The 25,507-nt window shown below is 42.2% G+C and overlaps 1 long non-coding RNA gene and 1 pseudogene across 2 annotated transcripts; one reads left to right on the forward strand and one right to left on the reverse strand.

The window, feature by feature from the left end:
* Nucleotides 1–6,130: 6,130 nt before the first annotated feature.
* LOC145530199 (uncharacterized) lies at nt 6,131–22,217 on the reverse strand. Its single transcript, XR_014071540.1, has 3 exons — nt 21,637–22,217; nt 11,531–11,730; nt 6,131–6,677 (listed from the first exon to the last, which is right to left on the reverse strand). It is a non-coding gene; the product is annotated as an uncharacterized LOC145530199 (long non-coding RNA).
* A 71-nt stretch (nt 22,218–22,288) lies between these two features.
* LOC145530197 (PEST proteolytic signal-containing nuclear protein-like) lies at nt 22,289–22,933 on the forward strand (annotated as a pseudogene). The gene is made up of 2 exons (XR_014071538.1): nt 22,289–22,462; nt 22,562–22,933. The product of XR_014071538.1 is annotated as a PEST proteolytic signal-containing nuclear protein-like (transcript).
* Nucleotides 22,934–25,507: the final 2,574 nt, after the last annotated feature.

The following is a 25,507-nucleotide window of genomic DNA, read 5'->3' on the forward strand; positions in this document are numbered from 1 at the left end:
GATCAGAGCCCAGTAACATAAGGCATTTTACAGTTGCTCAAGCAAGTAATCGTTAACTTGCCCAGGTCACATCTGATAAATGATTTCCTAAAAAGGGATCCTCGCTTCTTCTCTTCTTGTGGAACAGAACCTGGGGCCCTGCATCTGGGTGGGAGCTGCCAGAGCTCCCAAGAGCACACTCTTCCCTGGGCTGCCCTGTCCCCATGGGCCAGGTCACCCAGGTCAGAAACGCTGTGTGGAGGAGCTCCAGCTTCACCATGAATTCATGCACCCTCCATGCTGGTTTCTGTCCTGGCTGTGGGGCTGGTTTGCTGGTTAAAGGGAGTCTTGGTATCCTGGCTTTGGCAGAGGGTGGAGAAGGGGATGTGCAGGAGAAAACCAGAGACAGGAAGCTGTGAGGTCAGTGACCTCTGTGACTCTAAAGGGCCTGGGTCAAGACCCCCCAGTGAGACAGTCCCCCTGGGGACACAGTGCCGTCAGCCCTCTGTTCTGGCTGAGCCTGCTGGAGGTCTGCTGCAGATCCCCCTGGGTAGCTCATGCTCTCCATGGTCCCTTAGTGCTGTCTTAGGGACACGGGTGGGCTGTGAGTGTGTGAAGGCAGGAGGGATGGAAGATGCAGTTGCTGAGAGGGGTGTTTTAGGTGGAGAAGGTGGTGAGCTGTCATCAGTATGCTGTGTTGAGGTGAGGTGATGGGCCAGGTGGTTTACAGGTGGGCGGTGTGGCTCTTGTTTAAAGGCTGTGATGTACTTAAGGGCACTGAGGGCAATGGGCAGCTGGGCAGGTGAAGTCTGCCCCAGACAACTGGGGAGACAGAGAATCTGTCAGCTCCCAGGTGACTGGGTGGTCCTGGGAGATGGAGTTCTCGTTGATGACAAAGGTGTGTTGACCATTGTGCCAGAGGGTGGGGACAGGTATGTGGGGCAGAGTGCCACCTTAGAGAGGGCTCTGACCACCCAGGCACTGCAGTGCCTTGTGAAGGGCGGGTAGAGTGTTGATTTCACAGTTGTCCAGCCCCAGGAACACTTCCTGCTGGGGATCCAGGAAGACCAGGCCTGGTAGAGCCCCGGCCCCTCTTTCAGGAGGCTGGTTGTTGGACGGCCATGGCAGAGAAGTGGGGAGTCGAGGACCTGGTAAATGTGGGGGCTCATCTCAGTAGTAGTACTACCAGTACTAGTGGCAGTAACAAGGGATCATCCTGAGTAGTACTGGTGGTGGCAGCCGCAGTACTATTAGTAGTGCAGCAATAGCAATAGTAAGTACTCGAAATAAGTTATGTATCAGGAACTGCTATGAGCACTTTATGTGTAATAACATTTTTATTCTTTTGGCTAACTCAGCAAAGTTGTAGGTTTCCTATTACCCCCATTGTAGAAGAAAGGACTCTGAACCCAAGTAATTACATAGGTTGCCTGTGGTTACAGGGAGCTTAAAGGACAAAGTGAGGGTCCATTTCAGACCCTCTGACTTACAAGTCTGATCATCTCAATGACTAAGAGCTCATCCAGGGTCAGGAAGGCTTGTCTTTAGAGCTTTGTCTTCAGGGTCTCAGACACATGCCTCCTGAACTTTGTTTAAGGATAATAAATAGGATGCTAAGAGCTTCCTGGAGCAGGAAGTCAGATTTGGGATTGTAATTGTGGGTAGATTTCAGGTGACCATGTCCCGCGGGTGCCAGATTTGACTAGGATGTTGATGCCAGCAACAACATCATGCTGTGGTCAGATGGACCAGGAGCCTCTTAAGAAGCCAGCTTCCCCTCATTACCATCCCTAAGTGGTGATAATTTTAGATAGTGGAAGGTCTAAACTCAGCTCAGGATTCTCTAAAACGTGGACACATTTACTCTGTGACCTCCTGCCTTCTTTTAATTTCTCTGGTGCACAGGACGACTCATGGGTTACCTGTGGTTCCCAGATGGTGCTGTGACCAACCACAGCACAGGTGCTCCTGGCAGCACGGGTGGGAAGAGTCAGGGCGATGCCAGTCCGGGGCGAGGATTCTGGGGTTAGGATTTCAAAGTGTGAAACCTCTGTCCTGTGAGAATTGAGGAGTGATCATAATGCTTGGGGAAGCCAGTACCAGACTAATGTTCAACCTGGAGCACGTGCAGGTCACCCCTAATTAGAACAGAACAGCCAGCGAGTTCCCAGCACCCTGGCGCCTGTGTGCACCTCCATGGGGACCTCAGGTGGGGAGAACAGGTCTCTGCCTGTCCAGGGCCCTCAGGGTGGAGAGGAGGAGCCTGAAGACTCTTCCTGGACCAGAGACACAGAGACCACCTCCCTAGGTCATCAGGGCTTCTCTATGAGAGGTGAGATCTCTGCCTGCTGGTGTGTAAGAGGGGTGACCTTGGAGAACCAAAGTGGGTTCACCCAGTCCCTTCACCTGAGAGGTGCGAAGTGGCCAGGGTTTATGTCCTCTTCCCGGGAACCTTAGAAATGGCCCGGCCTTGTCTAATTACTGACCTTTGTCCAAGGCCACTTTTGCTGGTTGTCTCTGCTTTAGGAGGAGAATGTAAGAAGCACATATTTGTGTAAATCTTCACTTTGGAGCTCAACTGATGAGCAGGAAGTAAGCAGAATCCTCTGCGTCCCAAAGTGGGCTTTGTGCCTGGACTCAGGGCTCTGTGCCTTGACTCACTCCTGGAGAGCTGAGTGGTCTTTGCTTTATTTCCCAGCCCTTTCTTCCGTGTGTCCCTTGCTTCTGCTCCACCCAGGAAGCTGAGGAGTGGCTGCTTGTGGCAGAGATACTGTGGGCTCAGAGCAACCACTGAGGACCACACAGTTAGGGAGAGGAGGAGGGGGCATTGAGCCAAGCAGCCAGGGACCTGCAGAGCAGACCTGCCCTGCTGATTCTTGAAAGCGTAGCATTAGCCATCAGATGTTAGTAATATCCACAGTGATGACCTTGAGACATATATGAAGGTGATGCTTTTCAATTCATTTAAAAAAAAATCTGTTTTTATTGTCTCATTGAAAAAAGTTTTAAAAATTGAAGTATGATTTACTTACAGTGTTATATTAGTTTCAGGTGTATAGCATAGTGACTCAGTATTTTTGTATATTATTAAATGATCACCATGATCAGTCTAGTTATACTGTCACCATACAAATTTTTCCAATGTTATTGACTGTATTCCCTATGTTGTATGTTACATTCCCATGACTTATTTATTTTTATAACTGGTTTGTGTCTCTTAATCTCCCTCACCTATTTCACTCATCCTCCAATCCCCCTCAATCCATTTTCTTAAAAAAATCAAGGAAATAGGTGACTCCTTTTTTAAAAGATTACTTTTATAATGATGAAAAAATCAAAATCCTGCTTAGAAGTGAAACTTTTAATTACTGTCCAGAAAAGTTGGCTTCTAAAAGTGACTTTTCTCAAGAGTTCTTGTTCTGTCATGATGGCCTGTTTTCTCAGCCTTTTGTGAAACCAGCCTCTGCCACTAAGAATAGAATAGGTCTCTTCCCAGGACTCCTGTCTTTTGTGCAAACTGTAGACATCTTTGCTAATTTTTTGATTTCTGATGTGACAAGATGTTTCTAGTTTATCTTTACACAAAAAAAGCTGCACACCCTTAAGTACAAATTTGCCCCAGCCCTGGAATCTCCATTTCTCCAAGCAGCCACGGCTCCTTCGAGTGGGAAACGGTATTTAGAGACTATGGTCTGGGCACTAGGGGTGCTCATTGCTGTTGGGTCAGCTATTGTTTCTCAGCTTTATCATTGGACAAAGCTAGAGTACATTGTTTATAGTAAACAGACCTTGAGTTTATATGGGTATTTTCAATCTAAATCAGATTCAGGACAGTAGTGTTTTTACTTTATCTTTTAACTCTTAGATTGGTATCTGTTTTCTTTCATCATCTGTTCTCTTTTCTGCCATGCCTAATCCCTGTTCTCAATGATAGCAACATAATTACTCATTTAAAAAATCTTATAGTATCAACACTATTAACCATAATGTGACTTTTAGAAGCTTTTTTGGGTTTCTTTTTGCTGTTCTTATTGTCCTTAGGCATATCACACATGGAATGTGTTTTCAAATTATTTTTTTTTTACAACCACTTTTAATAATTCTTTTTTTTATAACTCTGTCAGGCTACTGGATGGATATAACTTTTGTTTCATTTTACTCTGAAATTTTAGGAATTGCTTTTGAAAACTTTATTGTTTTATAATTATTCTGTATAGTGTTTTGCTGGGAAAGATTGAAGGCAGGAGGAGAAGGGTACAACAGAGGATGAGATGGTTGGATGGCATCACTGACTCAATGGAGATGAGTTTGAGTAGACTTCGAGACTTCGAGAGTTGGTGATGGACAGGGAGCCTGGTGTGCTGTGGTCCATGGGTCGCAAAGAGTCGGACACGACTGAGTGACTGAACTAAACTGAACTGATAATGTTTTCACAATTTCAAACTCAGTCAACAGAAGAGGCTGTTTTTAAGGAAGACTGATATCCTTGTTGGCTCCATTCTAATTCTCCCTCCCCTTTTAGAGGTAACATTACAAATTTTGATTCATGTTTTTATCTTGTAGATATAGTATTTTATAAACATTTAATTTTTTCTGTAGTGTCAAATGAAAGGTCTGAATTTCATCATTGGAGTCTCAAGAGTTTGGTTTCATAAGGAATTTTCCTAAGCATGATATGTAACATGGAACTCTGGTGAAAACCCTCTGTGGCACTTGTAAGTCCTTCAGAGCAGATTCATGGCTCCTCCACGTCCAGATGCCCTGATGATGCAGGAGAATAGCACATGCTTACATGGGATTAGTTTCTGCATCCAGCATCTTCTAGGGAGAGGGAGCTTCAGGCTCCATCCCTAATCATTTGAACCTATATCAGTTTCTGGAGGCTGGGTTTCAGGCCTCAGAGTGCTTCTAACCCCTCCCAGGTGATGCTAAGCTGCAGTCAGGATGAATACCACAGTGCCAGGAGGAGTGAAGTTATATTTAGAATCCTAATGGTTATTATTTTCCCAGATTCACTGCTTTTCCTCCTTAGCTCTGGATCTTTCTCAGCTCTACTCTTTGTCACCTGTTCCCCCATTTCTGAAAATAAACTGTCTATTCATTTTTTCCATAAGCTCATTCTTTTCTGCTTAATATATTTCACTCAAGCATTTTTTTCTTTGATAGTTTGTTTCTATTTTCTGTGTTTTCTTAATTTTTCTCATGACGTGGAGATGGTAGAGTTGGGTAAGAAACCTTTTAAGTACATGTAGAAATGTAACAGAGAAACTATACTGACTAGGGAAATTTTAGCACTTAACCCTCTGAGAAGTTCCCCTAAGAAGCAGGAAATGGGGCCCAAAAGTCAAGTACTTTCAGAACGTTGGATACCAGGGACTGCACCAAGAAATGTCTGTCTCTCATACCCTGAGATTCCTATGGAAACTTGAATTAATGTTGTCATATTGTATTGGGCTCTTTTAAAAAATCTTTTATGGTTTCACAATTGTGAAGAATTCCTGTGAAGGAGTAAGAACTCTATTCTCAATTGGTTTGTGGAAAGAATATTCACAGATCAAACTTAGATTGACATCAAAGATGAAGGGTTTTGGGAACAATTTTTGATCTTCTCCCTGCTTACCCAGAAAGTTTTAATTCGGTTAGTTTCAAGTTTGTGAAAGTCACTCAATTGTGTCTGACTCTTTGTGACCCCCATAGACTATACAGTCCATGGAATTCTCCAGGCCAGAATACTGGAGTGGGTAGCCTCTCCCTTCTCCAGGGGATCTTCCCAACCCAGGGATCGAACCCAGGTCTCCTGCACTGCAGGTGGATTCTTTACCAGCTGAGCCACAAGGGAAGCCCAAGAATACTGGAGTGGGTAGCCTATCCCTTCTTCAGCGGATTTTCCCGACCCAGGAATCAAATAGGGGTCTCCTCATTGCAGGTGGATTCTTTACCAGCTGAGCTATCAGGAGAGCCCCCAGTTTCACGTTTGATAGTGAATACTTTCTCAGTTGTTTTTACCTCACTAATTGAGGATTGGGATCAGGAACAGACAGAAGAGTAGAAGCTATAGGCCTGGACTGGCATTACTCCTTAGTGAGGCTGTTTGCTCACCTGGCATATTAAATTCTCTCAGCAGAAAAATCAAGACATTTAGGCAGTAATGACCTGCCTTTATTTTGAAGTATTTATTTTGCTGGATTTGTTGCATTTACAGTGTTCTTTAAGTAGGTGACATTACTCTTACTTTTCCTGTAATTACAATGATAGTAGGACCAAATAGAGAGCTGAGTAACAGACAGCAGTGATTCCCAAAGAGAATCACAGTTTTAGGACACGTTAGGATGGCAGGTGTTACCACTGGGCTTCTGGTGGAGAGCCCCAGGTTTGTAGCCTGCAGCACTGGGCTGCCCTTGATCGTATCTGGGCTGGGACTGCCTTGTGTAGTTTGACTTTCTTGCTTCTCTGTGTAGGCCTCCAGACTTCTATCTCAGTAAACTCGATAAACAGTTTGTTTTATAATCTATGATGTGAGGGGCTCCTCTTAAGCTTTTAGCACCTCTAGGGATGAATGATGGGGCTTTCTGGAAATGCAGCAGTGAGCCTTTGTGTTCTTGAAAACTGGTCATCTTACTATGATATGGTCATCTTACTCATGATTCTTCCACTACATGGTCTTCTCTCCTGTGGAGTAGATGAAATCTCCTGGGACCCTGTGGAAGGTAAGGCAGGTGTTACAGCCTGTGAACATGTGTGTGCAGAGCAAGACAGGAGTGCAGGGCTTCAGTGCCTCATCCATTTGAGAGATGGGGTCAGCTTTCTGTAAATAATTTGAGCAGGCACTAGTTGGTTGAGCAGAGAATGCTTTTTAGTTATGCTTCACATTTTGAGCTTTGGATTCTCCTTCCTTTCCTCTTGTGTGTGGGTGCCTCAACTTCGTACAGACAGTAGAGAGCTCGCAAAAGAAAACCCATCTGGGAACGTCCCTGGTGGTCCTAAGAGTCTGCCTTTCAATGCAGCGGTCATGAGTTTGATCGCTGGTCATGGAAGTAAGATATTACATGCCTCAGGGCAACTAAACTGGCAGTTCCCAACTAGAGAAGCCTGCACACTGCAATGTGGAGAAGGCAATGGCACCCCACTCCAGGACTCGTGCCTGGAAAATCCCATGGACGGAGAAGCCTGGTAGGCTGCAGTCCATGGGGTCACAAAGAGTCGGACACGACTGAACGACTTCACTTTCACTTTTCACTTTCATGCATTGGAGAAGGAAATGGCAACCCACTCCAGTATTCTTGCCTGGAGAATCCCAGGGACGGGGGAGCCTGGTGGGCTGCTGCCTGTGGGGTCGCACAGAGTCAGACACGACTGAAGTGACTTAGCAGCAGCAGCAGCAGCACACTGCGATGAAGACTCAACACAGCCAAAAAAAAGAAGGTTTTGTCCTGGAGGTTTCTTGGTCGATGATGTTCCAAGGTTGAGTAGACCAGTTGATAATAGAAGTTGATAGAGATCAAATCCAGACGTTGATTGAGAACAATCAATGTTATATCATGTGGGAGATAGGCAACATACTCAAAATATCCAAAAAAAAAAACCCATCAAAAGCCATTTTACCATTTTGTTTATGTTAATCACTTTGTTGTTTGGTCTCCACCTAAGTTAAACGGGGGTGAAAAACCCTTTTTGACCATATTTCCACACCCAATTCTCTACTGAAATGTAACTATTAATAAAATGCTCCTTTTTAAAAACAAATTTTGATGGGTGATGAAAAGTGGATACTGTACACCGATGTGGAATGGAAGAGATCATGGGGTAAGTGAAATGAACCACCACCAACCACACCAAAGTCCAGTCTTCATCCAGAGAAGATGATGTTATATATATTGTGGGACTGAAAGGGAGTCCTCTATTATGAGCTTCTTCTGGAAAACCAAACAGTTAATTCCAATGAGTACTTCTCCCAATTAGATCAACTTAAAGCAGCACTTGATGCAAAGTGTCTGAAATTAGTCAACAGAAAATGCGTTATCTTCCATCAGGATAATGTCAGACCGCATGTTTATTTGATGACCAGGCAGAAACTGTTATAGCCTGACCTGGAGGATCTAATTCATCTTCCATATTTACCAGACATTGCACTTTCAGATTTCCATTTATTTTGTTTTTTTACAAAATTCTTTTACTGGAAGAAAATTTTAATTCTCTGGACGACTGTAAAAGGCACCTGAAATAGATACAAAGTTTTCCTCAAAAAGATACAAAGGTTTGGGAAGATGGAATTAGGAAATTGCCTGAAAAATGGAAGAAGGTAATGGAACAGAAAAGGTTGTTCAGCAAAGTTCTTGGTGAAAATGAAAAATGTGCCTTTTATTTTTACTTGAAAACCAAAAGAACTTTTTGACCAACCCAATACTAAGGCTTTATTGTCTTTGAATGTAAGATTTTGGCTTACGTTAAAACTAACACTGTTGTCTGCTTGTCTGCTTTGAGACAGTGGATCTGTGTATTTTTCTTTCAGATTAGCCATGAATGTAGCGTTTGCTCAAGATGGCTTTTTCACATGCTAATAATAAAAGTAAGGCTTGTGTTAAGAAAAACTGGCATCGCTTGTATTTCTAATTAAGGTTTTTTTTCTTTCAGGAAGGCACCAAAGTAGTTCAACCCATATTTTTGGGGAAAATGGTTAGTTATGTTGAAAACTATGATCCTGCCAATTCTGCTGCTTTGCACGGAGCCTACGGCTTCATGGCGGGGCTGAGCGCCAGCGTGCTCGTGTGGGCCATTCTGCATCACTTGTGCTTCTACCACACGCAGCGTGTGGGGATGAGGCTGAGAGTTGCCGTGTGCCACGTGATCTACCGCAAGGTGAGTGTCACTCGGTACCAAGGTGTGTACCTCCCCTGAAGCATCAGAAGCATTTTGGGAAAGTTCTCTGTAAACTGAAAATTTGTAACTGGGATCATTTACACCTTCCTAGAGAGGCTTGCTATTTGCATCAGGCCAATTTTGTTGTTGTCATTTAAGCAAACTTTACCAGTAAATAATGAAAAGTTTTGTGTTGAGATCGGCTCAGAGCTGCCTTTGACAACTTTTATCCACAAGTTGTTGCATAATATCCACTCAGCTTGTAATGAATTCTGATTATCAAATTGGTTTTCAATGTTTTCATACATAAATCTCATAGCTGTATTTGTGGAACTTTTGTTTTTCATTAAAACCTTCTTTTACACTGAAGTTGTATTTAAAAGTAAACTTCAGTGATTGGATTTATAAACTTAAATCTAGGAGCAAAAAAATGTATTTGAGAAAGGAAACAATTATATTTTTAAATGACCCATCTAATCATATTAAATATAATTGTGTGAACTAAAAAAAAATATAAATGGAATCCATGCCAGGCATAGACGCACTCACTATATTCTATAGTTATGATTGTTTATAATGGTATTAAAGAATAGAGCTGAATGTTGGGATGAAACTTGAAATCATATACTGTTTTTAGTATTTTGGTGAGAATTTGTTGCTATTCATTCAAGTTATTTAATTCAATGTTTCTTTTTCTTAAGTATGCATTTTAGCACTTTTCATAAGAACTGATTTAATGTGTTCAGTGATTTTGTATTGAAAAATGCCACAGAATTATTCCATAGTTTATCCTAGTCTTAACTAATTTAAAAGAAATAAGGATTTTCAGTGATTTTATAAAGGATTGCCACAGATACATCAGTGTTATGAGCTGAAGAGCTCTTTATAAACTTGATCTTGGATGTCTCTTTGCCCTGGGCTGTTTACTTTTTTCTAGAAAAAAACATTATATAACTGTATTTTATAGTTGAAATTTGCAGAGAGAGTAGATCTTAAGTGTTCTCACCACACATACAAAAGGGTAACTACATGTGATGATGGCGTATGTTTGTTTGTTTTTCTACTGTAACTGTTTCCCAATGTTTATTTACATCAAAACATCACATTGCACATATTAAATATATTTAATTTTTGCTACAAATAAACAAAATCCTCATTGAAAGCTAAAACCAAAAAATTTAAATGAAAAATATTGCTTCTCTTATTATTTGCTACTTATCTAGAGCTTCTGTTTCTTGGGAATACTTTTCTGGGCAAAATGTAGGATGTGTTCTCCCCATCTTTCCTTTAGTAAAATCTTGTTAAATCGGGGCTGTGTGGACTCAGGGCGCTGGCATCTCACTGTCTGTGTTTGGCTTTGGCGCATGATCCCAGGTTCTCCTTGGGAGACGTGCCCTCTAGTTAAGGGTCTTCATTGTCAGTCATCATCATCTTTGTTATTCTCTTGCACCTTCTACCATTTAGTAGACAAATACTCAGATTTCCCCACAAATTCAGTTCAGTTCAGTTCAGTTGATCAGTCATGTCCGACTCTTTGAGACCTCTTTAGACGGCAGCACACCAGGCCTCTCATTCCATCACCAACTCCCACAGTTTACCCAAACTCATGTCCACTGAGTCAGTGATGCCATCCAACCATCTCGTCCTCTGTCGTCCCCTTCAATCTTTCCCCACATCAGAGTCTTTTCCAGTGAGTCACTTCTTCACATCAGGTGGCCAAATATTGGAGTTTCAGCTTCAGCATCAGTCCTTCCGATGAATATTCAGGACTGATTTCCTTTAGGATGGACTGGATTGATTTCCTTGCAGTCCAAGAGACTCTCACGAGTCTTCTCCAACACCACAGTTCAAAAACATCAATTCTTCAGCGCTCAGCTTTCTTTAAAGTCAGGCTCTCACATCCATACATGCTGCTGCTGCTGCTAAGTCACTTCAGTCGTGTCTGTCTCTGCAACCTCATAGACAGCAGCCCACCAGGCTCCCCCATCCCTGGGATTCTCCAGGCAAGAATACTGGAGTGGGTTGCCTTCTCCTGTGCATGAAAGGGAAAATTGAAAGTGAAGTCGCTCAGTCGTGTCTGACTCTTAGCGACCCCATGGACTGTAGCCTACCAGGCTCCTCAGTCCATGGGATTTTCCAGGCAAGAGTCCTGGAGTGGGGTGCCATTGCCTTCTCCACATCCATACATGACTAGTGGAAAAACCATAGCTTTGACTAGATGGATCTTTGCTGGCAAAGTAATGTCTCTGCTTTTTAATTTTCTGTCTAGGTTTGTCATAGCTTCTCATCCAAGGAGCAAGCGTCTTTTAATTTCATGACTGCAGTCACCATCTGCAGTGATTTTGGAGACACCCCCCCCCCGAAAAATAATTAGAGAGATGTTTATCTTTCCAGATCATGCTTAGCTCCCATAAGTATGCAGGAAACTTCACCAGAATTGTACTGTGAAAACCTTAAGTTAGATCTGAGATGATGGTTTAGTCAAATAAAGCTCTTTCTTTGCTGCACAGGTGAGCAACTGTCCACCTGGTTTTCTTCCTCTTCCCACTAACACTGTGGAATGTCTCTTTTGGGAAATCTGATCTGACCTTGTATGTTGCTTATGTGAATGCGAACATCTCCCAAAGTGTTCATTTACTGGCTTAATTTGCCTAAAATAATTGTTTCTTTCAAAGTCAGAAACTGTATACATAACCTGAAATTCCAGAAACATGGGAATTTCCTCGTGCACAGGCTTGCATCTAGATTCCTACTGAGATGCAGAAATAAGACACTTCTTTGCAGGTAACAGGTGGGCTGATTCCTGAGGGCGAAGCTGGGGCTGCTGAGCAGCTCTGAAAGGCCCCTGTGAACGCCTGTGGTTCATGCTCAGGCCCCGCCTTCTGACTCCTGGTCCTGGGGAGAAATCAGATTGGGTGTTAGAAATGGGATGGCTGCTAAGCTCGTAGTCGTAGTTTGTGATTTTGAGTGATTTTGGGAGATGTATCATATATAAAGATGACTTGTCATTTATTTACCTTTTGATAAAATTACTTTTGGATTTGGCATAATTTTAACAATTGTGGTAAAATATGCACGACATAAAATTTACCATTTTAACTGTTTTTAAGTGCACCGTTTAGTGACATTAAATACATTCACATTCTTGTGCAGCCATCACCACTGTGCATCTCCAGAAATTTTTCTTCTTCCAAAACTTAACCTCTGCACTCATTAAATACTCACTCCCCAGTCACCTTCTCTTAGTCATCACAACTCTACTACGTCTTTCTATGAATTTGACTCCTCTAGGTCCCTCATATAAGTGAAATCATACAATGTTTATTATTCTATGTCATGTAGTACAATGTCTTCAAGATTCATTCATGTTGGAGCAGATGTCAGAATTTAAGTTCTTTTTAAAGGTGAATCATATTCCTTCATATATATATACAATATTGTGTATATCCTTATTGCCAAAATCAGACATAAATTGAAGAAAGTAGGGAAAACCACTAGACCATTCAGCTCAACATTCAGAAACTAAGATCATGGCATCCAGTCCCATCACTTCATGGCAAATAGAGGGGGAAACAGTAAGAGACTTTATTTTTTAGGGCTCCAAAATCACTGCAGATGGTGATTGCAGCCATGAAATTAAAAGACGCTTTCCCTTGGAAGGAAAGTTATGACCAAACTAGACAGCATATTGAAAAGCAGAGACATTACTTTGCCAACAAAGGTCCATCTAGTCAAGGCTATGGTTTTTCCAGTAGTCGCGTATGGATGTGAGAGTTGGACTATAAAGAAAGCTGAGCACTGAAGAATTGATGCTTTTGAACTGTGGTGTTGGAGAAGACTCTTGAGAGTCCCTTGGACTGCAAGAAGATCCAACCAGTCCATCCCACAGGAGATCAGTCCTGAGTGTTCATTGGAAGGACTGATGCTGAAGCTGAAACTCCAATACTTTGACCATCTGATGCAAAGAACTGACTCATTTGAAAAGACCCTGACGTTGGGAGAGATTGATGTGGGAGGAGAAGGGGACGGCCAGAGGATGAGATGGTTGGGTGGCATTACCGACTCAATGAACATGAGTTTGAGTAAACTCTGGGAGTTGGTGATGGACAGAGAGGTCTGGCGTGCTGCAGTCCATGAGGTCACAAAGAGTTGGACACGACTGAGTGACTGAACTGAACTGAACTGATTCAGGTACGACCTAAATCAAATCCCTTATGATTATACAGTAGAAGTGACAAATAGATTCAAGGGATTAGATCTGGTAGACAGACTGCCTGAAGAACTATGGATGGAGGTTCGTGACATTGTACAGGAGGCCATGATCAAGACCGTTCCCAAGAAAAAGAAATTCAACAAGGCAAAATGGTTGTCTAAGGGGACCCTACAAATAGCTGAGAAAAGAAGAGAAGCTGAAGACAAAGGAGAAAAGCAAAGATATACTCATTTGAATTCAGATTTCCAAAGAATAGCAAGGAGAGATAGGAAAGCCTTCCTCAGGGATCAATGCTAAGAAATAGAGGAAAACAATAGAATGGGAAAGACTAGAGATCTCTTCAAGAAAATTAGATACCAAGGGAATATTTCATGCAAAGATGGGCACAATAAAGGACAGAAACGGTATGGACCTAACAGAAGCAGAAGATATTAGGAAGAGGTGGCATCAATACACAGAAGAACTATACAAAAAAGATCTTCATGACCCAGGTAACCACGATGGTGTGATCACTGGACGAGAGCCAGACATCCTGGAATGTGAAGTCAGGTAGGCCTTAGAAAGCATCACTATGAACAAAGCTAGTGGGGGTGATGGAATTCCAGGTGAACTATTTCAAATCCTAAAAGATAATGCTGTGAAAGTGCTACAATCAATATGCCAGCAAATTTGGAAAACTCAGCAGTGGCCACAGGACTGGAAAAGGTCAGTTTTCATTCCAACCCCAAAGAAAGGCAATGCCAGAGAATGTTCAAACTACCCCACAATTGCACGCATCTCACACACTAGCAAAATAATGTTCAAAATTCTACAAAACAAGCTTCAGGAGTACGTGAACTGTGAACTTCCAAATGTTCAAGGTGAATTTAGAAAAGGCAGAGGAACCAGAGATCAAATTGCCAACATCCGTTGGGTCATCAAAAAAGCGAGAGAGTTCCAGAAATACATCTACTTTTGCTTTATTGACTGTGCCAAAGGTTTTGACTATGTAGATTACCACAAACTGTGGAAAATTCTTAAAGAGATGGGAATAGCAGACCAATTGATTTGCCTCCTCAGAAATCTGTATGCAATAGATAGAAATAGTTAGAACCAGATATAGAACAACAGACTGGTTCCAAATTGGGAAAGGAGTACATCAAGGCTGTATATTGTCACCCTGCTTATTTAACTTATATGCAGAGCACATCAGGAGAAATGCCGGGCTGAATGAAGCACAGGCTGAAATCAAGATTGCCGGGAGAAATATCAATAACCTCAGATTTGCAGATGACACCACCCTTGTGGCAGAAGACTTCTCTGGTGGCTCAGATGGTAAAGCGTCTGCCTATAATGCAGGAGATCCGGGTTCAGTCCCTGGGTTGGGAAGATCTCCTGGAGAAGGAAATGGCAACACACTCCAGTATTCTTGCCTGGAAAACCCCATGGACGGAGGAGCCTGATAGGCTATAGTCCATGGGGACGCAAAGAGTCGGACACGACTGAGCCACTTCACTTCACTTCACTTCTTTTCTTTTTTCTTTATTTGCTTTTATTTTTTATTTTTATTTTTATTTTTAAATTTCACTTATTTTCTTATGGCAGAAAGCAAAGAACTAAAGAGCCTCTTGATGAAAGTGAAAGAGGAGAGTGAAAAAGTTGGTTTAATACTCAACATTCAGAAAATTATGATCATGGCATCCGATCCCATCACTTCATAGTAAATAGATGGGGAAACAATGGAAAGAGTGAGAGTCTTTATTTTTTGGGCTCCAACATCACTGCAGATGGTGACTGCAGCCTTGAAATTAAATGATGCTTGCTCCTTGGAAGAAAAGCTATGATCAACCTAGACAGCATATTAAGAAGCAGAGACGTTACTTTGCCAACAAAGGTCTGTCTAGTCAAAGCTATGGTTTTTCCTGTAGTCATGTTTGGATGAGAGTTGGACTCTAAAGAAAGCTGAGCACCAAAGAATTGATGCTTTTGAAGTGTGGTGTTGGAGAAGACTCTTGAGAGTCCCTTGGACTGCAAGGAGATCAAAGCAGTCCATCCTAAAGGAAATCAGTCCTGAATATTCATTGGAAGGACTGATGCTGAAGCTGAAACTCCAATACTTTGGCCACCTGATGCAAAGAACTGACTCACTGGAAAAGACCCTGTTGCTGGGAAAGATTGAAGGCAGGAGGAGAAGGGGACCACAGAGGATGAGATGGTTGGATGGCATCGCTGACTCGATGGACTTGAGTTTGAGTACTGACTGACTGTGTATCTATTTATCTGTTACTGGACATTTGAGTTGTTTCTACCTTTTGACTATTGTACATAATGGTGCTATGAACAGGGTTGCACAAATAACCAGTCAAATTCATGCTGTAAGTTATTTTAAGTACATTCTGGGAAAGAAAATTGCTATACTGTGTACTAATTTCATGTTTGGTTTTTGAGGAAATGCCATACTCTCTTCCATTGTGGCTATATCGTTTTACATTTTCTCTTGAGCTTTGATTTTTCTGTTTAATTTGAAGACTAAATGGAAAGTTTTTCTGAACCATGATATTTCGTTTGGGTCTGTGGCTCCAGCTGATGGTCTGTTGAAACAGCTCAAGGTGGTCTGTTCAGGTTTCTCAATTCTCTAGGGAATTTTTCAGAGCTTTTTATCAAATCAAGGGATTGTACAGCACAGTCTGTGTTTTTTTGTAAAGTCAGCAGACTGGCGTTAAGAACACAGGTTCCTCACAGGGTTAGTGTTTTGAATATTATACTGGTTAGTTTTAGAATGAGGAAACCAAGACCAAACTGTTTAAATGGAGTTACACCTGGTATTAATGACTGACCAGATTTATAGTCCAAGTCCCCTAATCTCTTTCCTTAAGGTGGCCTCTCTACTTTCATCTTGTTGTTGTTCAGTCGCTAAGTCCTGTCCAACTCTTTGTGACCCCATGGGCTGCAGCACACTAGCCTTCCTTGTCCTTCATTATCTCCTGGAGTTTGTGCAAACTCATGTCCATTGAGTCAAGGATGCTATCCAACTATCTCATCCTCTGTTGCCCCCCTCCTCCTCCTGCGCTTAATCTTTCCCAGCATCAGGGTCTTTTCCAATGAGTCGGCTCTTGGCATCAGGCAGCCAAACTATTGGAGCTTGAGTTTCAGTATCAGTCCTTACAATGAGTATTCAGGGTTGATTTTCTTTAGGATTGAGTGGTTAGATTTCCTAGCAGTCCAGGGGACTCTCAAGAGTCTTCTCTAGAACCACATTTCAAAAGCATCAATTCTTTGGTGCTCAGCCTTCTTTATGGTCCAACTCACATCAGTACATGACTACTGGAGAGAACATACCTTTGAGTATATGGACCTTTGTTGGCATAATGATGTCTCTGCTTTTTAATATGCTGTTTAGGTTTTGGCTGAAAATTACTTAGTTGGCTCCTAAGTCTAAACCTATGTTCATTTATCCTTCGGACAGGTCCAAGTTCACTGAGAAACAGGATGGAGTATTTTGCTTCTGTCTCCCGCTCCTCCCTTTGCTGTTCTTGCAGGCAGGGCTGCCACCACATTGAATCGTCTAAGGACGAACATGGGTCCCCAAAGCCGTGCTGTCCGGCATCATTCTGCTCATCCTGACACCACACAAGACCCCGTGAAAACGCACTCCATTTTGCTATGTTCTCAGACTGACTTGGTATCACTGTAGGAATCCAATTCTCTGTATCTTTCTCTCATTTCAGTCACTTCGCCTGAGTAGCTCCGCCAGGGGGAAGACCACCACAGGCCAGATAGTTAACCTGCTGTCCAACGATGTGAACAGGTTTGATCAGGTGAGCTGCCCCTGAGGGATCCTCTTCCATTTCCCATCCTTCTTCTTACTGGATTTAGCTTATTGGGATGCCAGGTGCCAGGGTTTGGTGTCAGCCAGGGTTCTGTTGAGGACATAAGACAAGGGTTCTCTTTATCCAATGCTCATTTCCTCTGTGTGCAGCTTAGATGTGATAATATATTTTGTTCTATAGATGAGAAGTTTGTTTTTCTGACATTGTCTGCAATATACTTCAGTAATAGGCAGGCAGTAGTGTCCTTGGACAGCTTGGTTAATGTTCGTAGGGGTCCTCCATAGAAGTTTCGCAGTGGCCCTTCTTGGCACGTGGAGTCAGTGTTGCTGCCTGAACTGTCCTCCTCCCCTTCTGGATGATGAAGTCCTGGTGGCAGGGATTGTTCTTTCCCCTGCCCCCTGTTCCATGCTGCTGCATAGGGAGCCTTTGAGGAATAAGGCCAAGTGAGTGGTCTCCAGCTACGCACAACCTCCTCTCTGCTGTCCCATCGTACCCATTTCACACTTACGTTATGAATAGATCATGTTACCAGGTTGTTGCAGCTGTTGGCCAGATCTGTATAGACTGCTTCTCTTTCCTGGATGAGCCTGGCCTTTAAGTTTGGGGGCTTCCCTGGTGGCTCAGATGGTAAAGATTCCACCTGCAATGCAGGAGGCCTGGGTTTGATCCCTGGGTCAGGAACATTCCCTGGAGAAGGAAATGGCACCCCGCTCCAGTTATCATGCCAGGATAATTCCATGGACAGAGGAGCCTAGTGGGCTATAGTCCGTGGGGTCGCAAAGAGTCGGACATGACTAAGCGACTAACACTTTCACTTCTCCTTCAATTATTCATTCATCAAACATGACATAAGGCCTCTACTTAATTTGAAGGATGAATAAGCCTTAATTTCTGCCCTGGAAAGGGCATAGCCTGTCCGAAAGGTAAATGCACAAGCAGTTATCGGAAAGTGTGGTAAGTACCATAATATAGGCTCTTCTGGGGAGATGGGGCCTGAATTTTGGGACAGAGAGAGTTTGGGGAAGCCCTGAGCTCATCTGTTGTGGACAAAATCAACATCTTCCGTCAGTGGTGCTGGTCGGGTTCTCCCTGGCACGTCTCTGAGGCAGGCCCTGTGCTGCCCCAGAACAGCGTCATCTGGGGTGTACGCTTGAATTTCTGCTTCATGAGGTGTAAAACTCACTGAGATCGTTTCTGTTTAGATTCCTGTCTGTTCCTTCAGAGCACATTGTTTCTACACCCTGTCCTTACTGGTTTTATTGTATACAGTCCTAAGAAGGCTTGTCTTTCTCTTTTAAGGTAATGATGTTCTTGCACTATCTGTGGGTGGCGCCACTGCAGGCTGTCACAGTGACTGCACTGCTCTGGATGGAAATTGGAATATCATGTCTTGCTGGGATGGCAGTTCTCATTATTCTTCTGCTTTTGCAAAGCTGCTTCGGGATGTTGTTTTCATCACTCCGGTAAGAGAAACACTGGTTTAAAAAATAGGTGATATGTGCTTAGTAACATGCACCGTCTGCTTGATGCTTCTGTTTAAAAACAAAACCAATGCCTTCTCTGGTCTCTTCTTTGAGTGTGTTGTAGACCCTTCAGGCTTTGCAGGTGGAGGCTCCAGCCTTAAGCTGAAGGCTGATCTTGAACAGGGAAAGGAAATGGCACTCACTGGCCCCTCCCACTACCATGCCTGAATAATGGAGTGTCCTTGAGCAGAATGTACCTACATTGATGTTATGTAAACTTTATTAGATAGTAATAATCCTATAGGCTCAAATTTAGCTGGATGTATTTTTGTTATTCTTATGTTAGAGCAATTTTCAGGTATCTATTTTCATGTCTTGTTTTTAATTCAGTGTTTCCATTAACTTATAAGTGCCCCAAGGACAAGGTCAATCTTAATTATCTATGTCTTTATAAAGCCCCACAGTCCCAGCAGAATATGTGATAGAACAGTTACTGGTGATAAAGGACCTAATGGCAATGAGATAGACCTGAAGCAGGTCCCAGAGGGTTGGAGATGGGTCATTGTCCAGGTTGTCAGGTGATGGAGGTATTGTGCTCTTTGAAGTTTTTTTTTCCTTGAGATTTTTCTTCTTTTTTTTTTTTTTTGGTGTCTTTACATGTGATATTTTTGTCTATTTGAAATTTCCTTTCCTGTCTTGCTGTAGAGAGAGGTTCCTTATCCTTCGAGGCCCTGTTCCAGTGCTACCAGGTCTCTGAATTTCTTCTTGCTCTCCTTTCCCAGTGGATTTAACAGTCCCATCTTTTTCTGCTCCCCAGAACTTCTCTCCTATTTTATCATAGCACAGACACTGTCTTCCCATTAGATTCAGGGTCTTTTTGCCTTCCCTGCCTAACTGCGACCTCCTTGGGCGGAGAGTTTATACCTGACTTACTTCGGGTCTTCCTCAGCCAGTTCCGCAAGTTCTCAAGTTACTCCTTGAATTAGGCTGAATGGTTGACTTCCTAGATGTCTTTTTCTTCATTTGCACTTGGAGAAGGTCCTCCTGTGATGTCAGCACAGAAGAGCTGTAGGGAATCATTGATCCTGGTCCCTCCCTGTGCCCCCTGCGGCTGCTACGGAAAGTTGGGCTGTGGTCATTAAGTCTCATCTCTCACATCTGCCCCCTCAGGAGTAAAACTGCAGCTCTCACAGATGACAGGATCAGGACCATGAGTGAAGTCATAACTGGCATCAGAACAGTAAAAATGTATGCTTGGGAACAGTCATTTATAGACCTTATTACCAGATTGAGAAGGTACGTGTTTGTACATATCACACCATATTTTTGTACTTTCCCCCCTATTTTTACTGACTGAAATTAGAAGTTTTACCAAGTTTTCACATGAAGATGAACTTAAATACTATGAACTCCACACCTCACATGTGGCAGGAAGTTTAAGTGGAAGAGGGGAGATGTCATTTTAACCTGCTGTTCCATTTACCATCTTCTTAAAGGAAAAATTATATATGCTTCTGAAGACATACAGATAGCCAATAAACACATGAAAAAATGATCAGCAACACTCTTTTATTAGAGAAATACAATTCAAGACTATAATGAAGTATCACCTCACACTGGTAGGCATACATAGCCATCAACAAAAAGTCTACAAACAGTACCCTCCTGCACTGTGGTAGGAGTGCAGATTGGCACAGCTATTATGGAAAACAGGCTGAAGATTCCTTAGAAAACTAGGAATAAATCCACCATATGATCCAGCCATCCCTCTACTGGGCATATGCCCTGAGAAAACCAGAATTCAAAGAGACACATTACCTCAATGCTCATTGCAGCACTATTTACAACATCCAGGACATGTGATTCCATGGGGACCATGGTGCCTGCCTCTGGCTGATGTCTTGGTGCCTCACACTTTTGGGGTGTTTTAGTCTCTTCCCCACAAGTTCATGAGCTCCTGGAGGGGACGAACTATGTCTCTCTGTCATCAGTGGGGAGCCTGACCCAGGACTTGTGGTTATGAATGCTTGTTGAAAGAATGTTCAGACCCAGTCCAGTTGACCCACAGTGTTTAAAGGGGTGACATGAAGCGTCTGTTTAGTTGGAGAGTGAAGTGGCGATGAAGTGTGTGTCCTGGTGTCAGGACAGAGCCCCGGGCATGCGCTGTGTAGTATCTCCATGTGAGGACTTGAATTCATGCCTTGGATGTCGATGCTTCTTGTAAAACCTCTTTCCTACTCTCTTTTTCAGGAAGGAAATTTCCAAGATTCTGAAAAGTTCCTACCTTAGGGGCATGAATTTGGCATCATTTTTCACTGTCAGCAAAATCATGATTTTTGTCACCTTCATCACCAATGAGCTCCTTGACAACCGGGTCACAGCCAGCCAAGTGTTTGTGGTCATGATGCTGTTTGAGGCTCTGAGGTTCTCGAGCACCCTCTACTTCCCCACGGCCGTTGAGAAGGTGTCAGAGACCGTCGTCAGCATCCGAAGAATCAAGGTTTGGGGACAAATAATTGTTTTCAGTTGTAGGTGGATTTTTTGTAAAATGCCCTTTTGTTTGGTGTCACTGTGTTCCAGTTAGATATTTAACTCTCTTAGTGCCAAAGCTGGCAGTCTCCCCAGAATGTTGTAGGTGCCCACTTCTCTTCTTAGGTAGAGTGCATTACAGATATCATAAGACTGGTTCTCCTGTAGGGGCAGTAGCATATATAAGTAGCAGTAGCACAGGGCTCTAGTGTAGTGATGCCTGCAGAGTGATTAAAATGTCTAAAAGCAAGAACAAACAGATTGCATCTTCTGTGCTAACTCCAATGACTAGGCAGTGACTGTGCACAGTCCTGGGGTACAGGATTCCTCTCTGGGCTGGGAGGGGAGGAACTTGCTGAGAGCTCCCTGCTGCTTGGACAGGAAGAGTGGCCTCAGATTCACTTAATTCTCTGTGTTCAAAAATGAGTTCTTTCCTCCACAGATGTTTTACTTGTTGATATCTGAGCCACCTTTTGCATCTGCCTTTTCATCCCTGTCCCCTCTTTATTTACTGCTTAATCCTCTCTCTCTACCTGCCCTCTTCTTTTCACATTTATAATTCCCACCATTATGTGAACCAAGAAGTTCCAGATATACAAGCTGAATTTAGAAAAGGCAGAGGAAGCAGAGATCGAATTTCCAGCATCCATTGGATCATAGAAAAAGCAACAGAATTCCAGAGAAACATCTGCTACTGCTTCATTGACTACTCTAAAGCCTTTGACTGTGTGGATCACAACAAACTGTGGAAAATCATGAAAGAGATGGGAATATTAAACCACCTTACCTGTCTCCTGTCAAACTTGTATGCTGGTCAAGAGGCAACAGTTAGAACTGGTCAAGGAATAATGGACTGGTTCCAAATTGGCAAAGGAGTACATGAAGGCTGTATATTGTAACCTTGCTTTTTTAACTTATATGCAGAGTATATCATGCGAAATGCTGGGCTGGATGAAGCTCAAGCTGGAATCAAGATTGCTTGGAGAGATATCAATAACCTCAGACATGCAGATGACACCACCTTTATGGCAGAAAGTGAAGAGGAGCTAAAGGGCCTCTTGATGAAGGTGAAAGAGGAGAGTGAAAAAGCTGACTTAAAACTCAGCATTCAGAAAACTACAATCATGGCATCTCATCCCATTACATCATGGCCGTAGATGGGGAAACAATGGAAACAGTGACAGAATTTATTTTCTTGGGCTCCAAAATCACTGCAGGTGCTGATTGCAGCCATGAAATTCAAAGACCCTTGCTCCTTTGAAGAAAAGCTATGACAATCCTAGACAGTGTATTAAAAAGCAGAGACAGGAAAGGGCCTCTCTTCATTCTCTACGGTCGCTCTAGGCTGAAGCTTCCAAGGCTGGTTCTGAAGCTCAATGGTTGCTGGGCGGGGCCGTGACGTCCTTGGCGTGGTTGCAGGGGAGGCCGCGGCGGGGAAAATGGCGGACGGAAAGGCGGGAGAGGAGAAGCCTGAGAAGCCGCAGCGAGCTGGAGCCGCCGGAGTAATGGAGGGGAAAATTCCAGTCGCAGCGCTGAGAAGCGATCAGCTGAAGATGAAACTGCAGACCTCCCAACAAAGCCTACAAAGATCTCCAAGTTTGGATTTGCCATAGGTAGTCAGACGACAAAGAAAGCCTCAGCCATATCCATCAAACTTGGCTCAAGTAAACCTAAAGAACCAGTTCCAACTCTTGCTCCAAAAACCCTTTCAGTAGCAGCAGCTTTTAATGAAGATGAAGATAGTGAACCAGAGGAAATGCCTCCAGAAGCAAAGATGAGGATGAAGAATATTGGAAGGGATACACCAACATAAGCAGGACCAAATTCCTTCAATAAAGGAAAGCATGGGTTTTCTGATAACCAGAAGCTATGGGAGCGAAATATAAAATCTCATCTTGGAAATGTCCATGACCAAGACAATTAAATGATGTGTTTTGAAATTGGGGTGTGGGGTGGGTGTAAAGTTAAAAGGAACAGTCTCCTTTTTTAAGGAATGGTATAAGACTATCTTTGGAGCCGCCCTTTTTTTCTTTTTCTTTTTTTAAATATTGAGTGGTACACTAATAAATGAGAATTTGAAATTAGAGGTAATTTATGTTTTATATACAGATTTCGAGACATTTACTAATTTTGTAGTTTCATGTGATTAGTTTCGAAAGGTTACAGATACTAAAAAAATCAGAAATGGTACCTTTCTAAGAATTGCATATTTTTTTAGACACAGCTATTAGCACATTAGGAGGGAAGCAAAAAGTTGTCTATTTAAACTGTAGGCAGTTACTCTCTAACTTACCTCCCTTATTAACCTAAACTTGTCTGGCTCCCAGGAACAGCCTTATAGAGAAGGGAGTATTGTATTGGGAGGAAAATGTTACTGGACTATTGACTGAGAAAGTAAATTAGATAAAATACAGCTTTTTTTTCCCTAATGGGCATTTGTTTAGTTTCAGATCATCATTAACTAGTTATTGCATTGCTATCAGTGGATACAGATGCTTAGCTCTTTAGAAAGAACATTTTAAAATTTTACGTAAACTGTTGAATATTTAAAATAGCCCACTTCACTTTAAAGGGTCTTGTCTACCTTCATTAGTCTTCAAAAAACAACCATTTGCTACCAAAGTAAATCAGTATTTTGAATGTGCTTCTCTTGAATTTTGTTATTAGCTAGTTCCTGTAAGCATTTCCACCAGATCGGCAAATCATAAGGAAGCTGTTTCTTTTAAAATAACAAACCACCACCAAAAATTTAAATGTACATAATAGTTAAATGTTTGGCTGTTCTTATTTTTTAAAGGGTATAAACACCAAAAAAGGGGGGGAGCAACATTGTATGAAGATGGAAGATAAGAAAGATGCACTTTCTGTAACTTTATCAAAGCATTTATGTTACTAACTTGTGAAATCAATTTGATTTGAACTTATTAACAGGAATTCTTATTTAGCACAAAAATATGGTTTACTTTACTGTATACTTGCTAACCAGTGGCCTCTCAAAAGCACATTTTAGATACTGAAAATGAAAGAAAATGCATCTTTAAACATATTTTATGGAATCTTTGACCACATATACTTTGTTAATCTATGTGTTGTAGGATTGTGTTTATTTTGTATTTTTGTATTGTATATGAATTCTTTTTTAATGTGACAGTTAAACACATCTTTTAAAGCATAGACACACATAGAAGAAACATACAGTATAATGATTTCCTTGAAAACTACAATGTTAGATTTGGAGGCAGCTTCAGACTGTTTGATTGGTGGTAACTACTTGCTGAGCTCTTTTAATAAGTAATAAATAACTCCAGAGAAGCAGCCTGTATATATTCCTAATACTTTGTTCACTTGCATTTGAGTTTAGAATAAGCCCCAAGTAAAACAATGGAAATGTATATAGAACTATTAGTTCTTACTTACATGATTTAATTATATCAAGATACATGAATTTGACTTGCTTTAATGTAGGCAAACTTTCCATTTTTGTTCATTTTAATGTTTATGTTGAAATAACATCCCTCTCCTACATTTCATTTTCTTGACTCAAATATCAATGTACAGTCAAGATGGGAGAGAGAAACAACTAAGATGAATGTCTTTACTAAAATACCAATAAATTTGTCCAACTCTAAAAAAAAAAAAAAAAAGCGGAGACATTATTTTGCCAACAACGTTCCCTATAGTCAAAGCTATGGTTTTTCCACTAGTCATGTATGGATGTGAGTGTTGGATCATAAAGAAGGCTGAGCACCAAAGAATTGATGCTTTTGAACTGTGGTGTTGGAGAAGACTCTTGAGAGCCCCTTGGACTGCAAGGAGATCAAACCAGCCAATCCTAAAGGAAATCAACCCTGAGTATTCATTGGAAGGTCTGATGCTGAAGCTCCAATACTTTGGCCACCTAATGCCAAGAGCCAACTCATTGGAAAAGACCCTGATGCTGGGAAAGATTTGAGGGCAAGAGGAGAAGGGGAAGAGAGAGGGTCAGATGGTTGGATAGCATCACTGACTCAACGGACATGAGTCTGAGCAAACTCTTGGAGATAGTGATGGACAGGGGATCCTGGAGTGCTGCAATCCATGGGATTGCAAAGAGTCAGACACGACTTAGTGACAGAGCAACAACAAATACACTATAGTATATGATTATATTGATATATACCATGAGGTGTAATAATAGTATATATTATTCCATACATTATTTAATATGTTCTGAGTGAAAGTGAAAGTCGCTCAGGCCTGTCCGACTCTTTGCAACCCTATGGACTATTCAGTCCGTGGAATTCTCCAGGCCAGAATACTGGAGTGGGTAGCCTTTCCCTTCTCCAGGGCATCTTCCCAACCCAAGGATCGAACCCAGGTCTCCCGCACTGCAGGTGGATTCTTTACCAGCTGAGCCACAAGGGAAGCCCAAGAATACTGGGGTGGGTAGACTAACCCTTCTCCAGTGGGTCTTCCCGACCCAGGAATCGAACCGGGGTCTCATGTATTGCATGATATGTTCTGATGTGAACTAATACTTTAAGTACAGTTAACAAAACAGTATTTAGACTGTTTAAAGTTTGCAAATCCCAGGAAAGCAACTGTTGTTTTTTTAATGTGCTTTCTTCCTGCAGTTTAACAGTCTGTTTTTTCTCTCGTTTCTATAGAATTTTTTATTA

The sequence above is a fragment of the Giraffa tippelskirchi genome, chromosome 12, assembly GCF_054371585.1.
Source record: "Giraffa tippelskirchi isolate mGirTip1 chromosome 12, T2T-mGirTip1v1.2.pri, whole genome shotgun sequence".
NCBI lineage: Eukaryota > Metazoa > Chordata > Mammalia > Artiodactyla > Giraffidae > Giraffa > Giraffa tippelskirchi.